A 6,746-nucleotide genomic window follows, 5' to 3' on the forward strand; every position below is an offset into this window, starting at 1 on the left:
ATTGTAGTAAAGTAGTGAAATGCATAACGGAGAAAAAGAACAAAAACAGGGGAAGTTATGGAAGAGGAGTTTTGCATCAGGAGACAGGACAGGGTTATCTTCCCTCACCACCTTGTTCACTTTAATCTATCTCTCCTTCTTTTCCATATGCCCCTCCCCTCTCTTTCCTCTTCATCTGCATTTAAATATCTGTTAGGTACTTTTGGTGCACACATGATGGGACTCCAGCATTGAGAAGTTGTGAATGTCGCTGCTTCCGTGCTTTTTTCCATGAGGTTATTGACTTTTCCCTTCTTTGGGTTGTGTTATTAGTGTCATTTCTTTTCTTGTGAATTTCTATTTGTTAAAGGCTTTCTCTTATTGTTTAAAAATCAATTCAAGTTTGTATTTTAAAACAGTTTCTGTGGTTTTGTTTACAGCATTTTGGTAGTTCTTGCTATATCTTAAATGAAAACTCTCAGATCTTTGTTTGCATTTAGAATTCACCCCCCACCATTTTAATTATCCCCTCCATGAAATTCTTTTATTCCTTTTTTTTGTTTTGTTTATGCTTTAAGTTATCACTTTCCAAGCTTGAAGTTTCAATTAAATATGAGCAGTAACAATGTTTTTATTTCCTGGCTCAGGTTTACGCATTAATAAAGTTGCAGGAGGTGGCATCCCTATAGAAAAATAGTTGATTCTCATCCCCAGGACACGAAGTACAAATAATTTGTGATGGCGTCTCACTTTCCTGAAGACCTTCCATTAGACAAGCAGATACATGCACTTCATACATGTGACAAATAACCAAAGTTTTATTGCATTTATTTTTGGGTTGCTTTGAAGTTCAGACAGTTGTTGCCAATGCTGGAATTAGTGACCTATCCTGCAAGATGATCTGCCATTGATTCAGTGCAGGGGTTCCAATTCAGAGACATGCACATGCAGCTGCTCAGTTTCACAGCCAATAGAAGTGCCCTCTTTCTGAATGGCCCTGTAATTGGTCAAAGTCTCCCGTCATGAGCCAGATTTCCCCAAGGCTGTAAACAGAGCCTGGAGGAAGTGCAGGAGCCTAGTTTTCTCTCAGATCACTTGATTTACATCATACTGGATGATTATTCTGTTCCTGTGTTTCAGGTTCAGGTTTTATCTGCATTTCCCAAATGTATTCACGATTCACAATTTGCTCACAGTTAACGAGAGCGACTGTGAAAATCTTTCAATAAGACTCAGTGTGAATACTGTTACAAATTATACATCACACTAGTCTAAAATAGCTTTAAATTTTGACAAAGTTTTAAAACCCTCAAACTCCAACCTGCCTTGATGTTTGAATTGCAGTGGTGATAAGACGGCCCTGCTGAGAATCACTTTGGATTACAGTTTGGGTGGCGTCAGTCTGGAATGATATCTGATCACAAGCACATCTCATCTCAGTTGCCAGAGCTCCACTTGCGGTATTCATGAAATCTCAACTTTTTTCTCAACTCCTTTCATGTCTCTCCTTTCATTTCGCCATCTCCTCCTCTTTCAACTTCCGGCACTAGCCCTGTCCTGCTGCATCCAGTGGCACACAAACTCCCTTATTCACAATCACTCGTCTTTATCTCCCCGTGCACCGTACGGCTCCAAATTGTGGAGTTAAACGATCCATTAACAGGAAGCAGGGCGAGCTGCAACATGTCAAATATCAGATAGGACAACTTGAGAGAAGTGGTGGGGACAAAGGAGGAGAGGAGAGGAGGGGAGGGGATATCCCATTGAAATGGAAATAGAACAGGCCAATTAAAACATTTCACTGGGAGCTTGTTTGCATCTCCAGCTCGGCTCTCACAGATTATATATACAGCACATTATGGAGTAATGAATATGAATAAATTTAACTCTGCAATTATCGCACCACCACTGGGTCTCAATTAATATACCACGTTTCTCAATCATAACGTAAATAAATATATTTCTTATTCATAATCAAAAAGCATTCACCTTTAAATCACATCACACTGAGACTGGAAAACGAATCCCACCCAGTGTCTGTTTATGGTGTGGATCAGCGTGTCGGTTATATTTCAAACAATCAAGACTTGGCAATGGAACCAGTAATACGGACTTAATACATATCCCACATTTTCAGTAGTGTTAATGCTTAAACCCTCTTATTCTTAAAATATGTAAATACACCTTTTGGAATAATGACTGTGTTTGGATGTGAATATAAATAATGACTGTGACCTCTGAACGCCTCAATTATTTTATACACCTGGGATTTGGCCAAATAGTTCACCAAGAACCAGTTAATTACTGCTGAGGATGAAAATGTTTATGTAGCTCAACAGTTTTGTTTAAAATCGACCAGACATTTTCATAATCTATACTTCAAATCTAGCAAATGTGTTTAATGAAAGTTCAATTCTATGCCAATACATATATTGTACACCTCAGTCAAATCACATTGAAAAGCCTGTTTACAATTTTTGATTAATACTGGATGACTATACAGTAGATAAGAAAGGTACCATTTAAATGTTAAACTTGTAACATTTTTAAATCATGACACTTAATGATCAACAGCCAACGATTCTAAAAACCTAAATACTCTACTAATGCACTGTTGCTTTAACCTTTTAAGTAAAAAGCATTTGAAGGCATTTATTTTTCCACTTTATCCTAATGTCATAAATACAGATTCTTTAATTTATTCATTTTTACTCATTTACTTACTTAAAAAGGTGTATTTCCAGAATACAGTCTATTTAATAAGATTAATTTCACTTTCGTTAAAACGGTTAAATTCAATCAAGCTGCACCAAATTTCACAGACTCGTAGATATTACTCCCCTAAAGATCCCAGATTTTATTTCCCCATCAACATTCATGAATTGTTCTCTGGGAAAGTGTTGAAAATGTTGAGAAACTCTCTCATAATGTTAAAGAAAGTGAAACAAAATTCTGTATCTGACTCCTGATCTGGAACCGCACCAAGATGTAATGGGTTCTTCTCTGACCCACATCCCTCCACCAAGTTTCATTTGTGTCAGTGTTTTAATCACGGCAAGACCAAGTATTTACGATTGATTTGCAATAATTGTGTAATTAATTGGTTGAGGATAGTGGGTACTTTAGATTATATGTATCTCATCTTGTGAATTGATGTGTTACATGCCCTGAAGGGGGTGATATGTCGGTGATTGGATCACTGGTGCTGAATCAAGATGGAGTCAGTTGTGACGTGCACAAAGTGACTGATCACAACTCGAAGGCTGAGAGATCCAACAGTAAAGTCCGCCTAATTTTTGAGACGGCTAAGTTCTGCTGGTATCCAGGGTGTCTTTAGTTAAATAAGCTAAATATATGACCGTATTCCAGTTTTCTGTCTACACGCCTGATTCAACCTCTTGGAAAACGTCCACCTGTCTAGTGAGCAAGCTTGATCCAGACTCTTGATGCCCACCTAGCCTCAGCCTTTAGTTTAGGTTTTAAAGGGCAGAAAGTTTTCCAAGGACCCAATTCACAGTCCAGAAAGGCTGTAGAAGTTTTAATTACAAGTGGAAGTTACAAGCTACATTACTAACGTACTCAGTCTCTCTCTCTCCTCCCTCTGCGTGTGTCCATCACTGCTCTCTGTCCCATCGAAACCACAAGTTTCCTGACCTCAAACATTAGCCTGAAGCTTCATGTGAGACCAGAATACACACAATCAGAAACACTAACGAACCCCTCTTGCCCACCAGATCCTGCCAGAAGCTCGGCCTCGGAATCAGATGGTCGTCTTGTCTTCGCTGCCACAGAAGAACAGCACTGTTGGAGCTGAGTGTGGGAGACAGTCCAACATTTCACTAAATACAGACGGCAGTTTGAAAGGGCTGTGCTCCTCAGTTTGCCTTTGGTTAGTAAGAGATGCAGCGATCTGCCATTTATACAGAACACAGAATGTACCTGTGAATTGATACAATTATATCTTGCAGCATGAGTGAGAGTGCATCACATGATAAAAACATAAATAAAAGTTTTCTCAGCACTATGATGACGCAGATCAGGTAACACATTCCTCTCCCTGTCAGTGCATATTTCTTTGCTGCACTTTGAATAAGGGATGGATGGTTTGGTGGATCAGTGGTTGATTCTGTCAGCTCACAGGAACAGGGCGTGAACAGGTACCGATTGTTTATATTGTCTCACAGTTACTCTTACTCTTTGGGTATTCTCTTTTCTCTTTTTTTTAATTCAGAGGTCAATTGCCTTTGAGACTCCTGTGTGCAGGTGTGATGGCTTGTCTGTCTGTTTGCATGCTAGACCTGTCACTGACTTGCTTTTCACACGGTGTGCACTGGAATTGGTTCCAGCCTCTCGTGTCTCTAGAAGGATGGACTGAGATGGAAACCTGACACATTGAATTTGATTGGGTCGTCTAGTGCAGATGTAGTACATAGAAAATGCTGGCGTCTTACTTTCTTGTAACACTTCGGCTCTAATCTCAGAGAGTATTACTCAATTCATAACTTTATAAACTCAGAGAACACACCTTTGTTTTTTCTTATACATATTTTTTCCTCATGAATGTACAACTTTAAATCTTGGAAACACAATTTTTTTTCACAAAAATCTTATGTAGAAATATAAAAACATTAAACTGATTTAAAAAAAACTGAACAGTAGTTTACCTAATAGAATGTAACTGTTATTCTATAAGTCTGTAACGCAGCTGCAACTGGCTGAAGCCTACTTGTGGAATACATTTTAAAAAAGTACTTTCAACATGTCTTTGTAACTTGTGTTCTTGATACCAAGTATATCTGCTGCCATAACAACACAGGTGGTATTTGTTACAGTTTTTTCCCAGGTCTGTATTGTTAGCAAGAGGCAGCTCAAATCCCATGAGGAGCTTGGTTTGCAAGTTTCAAATTGTGTCCGGCACACACTACAAGTTCAACTTGTGCAGTGGCTGCATTTGTTCGGTACACATGCCCAACTTAAGGGCCTACACCAGTTACACCTCTACAAATGCGGCACCATAGTTCTCAGATGATGCAATATGCTTAATTCTTTCTGACTGGTAAAAGTCGTCAGGTGAGATGCCGCATCGTACAAATCCTGCATGTATGTTTGGTTCCAGAGGTGTGAGGTCGACTGCTTTGCTCAAATTCCAGTTCAACCAGAGTTGGTTCACCTACTGGACTTACTGGAATTTGATTTTTGACACAAAATTTAAACGAGAAAATAAACCTGGTTAGAACTGTTAGCAGTGTCAATAGAAAATGATGCTTAGCTTTCATTATGACGACTTATTTGGGGCCGCGTGTGAGGACTTGGTCTTTGAAAAAAAAAAAAAGCGGTTGTGGAGAAAATAATGCAGCCATGAGATTGTGGTAGTGCTGAGACCTCTGCTCTCTGTCTCCCACTCTGACAGCCTCCTAGATGAATGCTCTGTGCTTTCTGCAGCTGACTTTGTTGTTTTCTCAGGCAGCCATGTGCAACTAGGCTAATGAGTACATTTAGCTGGAAAATGCTGAGGTAACACTTTCATCACACTATGCGTGCGTGTTTGAGATTGTGCATGTGTGTGTGTGTGTGCGCTCGCAGCCATGGATTTGTGTATGTATGTGTGAGTCTATATCATCTGTTTATTAAGGTCAGTGAGTTATTGAAGTTTGAGCTGAAAAAAACTAATTAGAGATTCCTCCTGCTCCTTGCATCACACCTTTCTACTCATAGTCATCTGTTCCTCCATTCCTTCCACTGTCTCTGCCTCACCCCACTCCCTCTTTACCTCACCCTCTGTCTGCCTTTGTCATGACTGACTCCTTCTTCTTCTCCCTTTGCCTCCCTGCCATCCTCTTTTCACATATAAGAAATGTTTCTCCAAAAGTAAATTGTATTTTCGTTGTACTTACATCATTCCTGTGTGATCTACATGAAAAATATATCTCAGTCATTAACACATACACACACACAAACTAATTAGCAGTGATTGCGTAAATGTAATTATCAAACCCCTTGACTGAGAAATGTAATTGAGGCTTGATATTTTACAGTTTTGCCATAAACTTTAGTATAAACACAAATGCAACCAATTATATAGTAAAATGTAAACGTTTTAAAGGTAAAGAGATATCTCTGTGAAAGGCTTATATCGACAAACTGTTCAATCAGCTTTGTACATCTAAGTTGTTTTAAAATACACATAATTGTTTGCAAACAAAAGTTATTTTGATGCCGTAAAACATTGAACGTTAGATTTTTCTGTCCATAGCTGAACAACTACTGGATCTGTTCTTGTTGATAAAAGAAAACCTGCTCCTGAAACAGTGTCTTTGACGATCATGAGCTTTCCCCTGTCCACACAATTGAGTCAGATTAAGTCAAATTGTTAAGTTTTGCAGAGTTAAGTTAAGTTTCCACCTTAATAACCTTTGCAGTTGTGTTAAGAGAGTTGTATGACGGAGCAGTTTACAGGTGCACAGGGAGAAAAACTGAAACACAACTGGTTACATTAAACTCAGGCCAAGAGTTTGTTGCAGTTCCTCACTCAGTGCTGTGCTGCAGTAATGCAGAAAGACAGAGTTGCTTGTTTAAGCACTTTGTGTTGTTCATCTAATTCCTTAGATTTGTAATCCTGCATTAGTGAGGCCAGTTATTCACTTTTACTTGTCCTGCTAGGTTCTGCTTCTCTGCTCTGCTGAAGACTGAGCGTCTGTTCAGCACAGCAGGAATCCACTTTCCATATCCCTCCACACTTACTCTCACAAAACAGGACTTAGACAACA

At 39.1% G+C, this 6,746-nt stretch overlaps 1 long non-coding RNA gene across 1 annotated transcript in view; it reads left to right on the forward strand.

The window, feature by feature from the left end:
• Positions 1-3,912, forward strand: part of LOC128449716 (uncharacterized) — a 49,169-nt gene extending 45,257 nt beyond the window's left edge. The window contains exon 3 of the long non-coding RNA XR_008339901.1: positions 3,714-3,912. This is a non-coding gene — a long non-coding RNA (uncharacterized LOC128449716). The remainder of the gene's footprint in view (positions 1-3,713) is intronic.
• The last annotated feature ends 2,834 nt before the right edge of the window (positions 3,913-6,746 follow it).

This window comes from Pleuronectes platessa, chromosome 10 (genome assembly GCF_947347685.1).
Source record: "Pleuronectes platessa chromosome 10, fPlePla1.1, whole genome shotgun sequence".
Lineage (NCBI taxonomy): Eukaryota > Metazoa > Chordata > Actinopteri > Pleuronectiformes > Pleuronectidae > Pleuronectes > Pleuronectes platessa.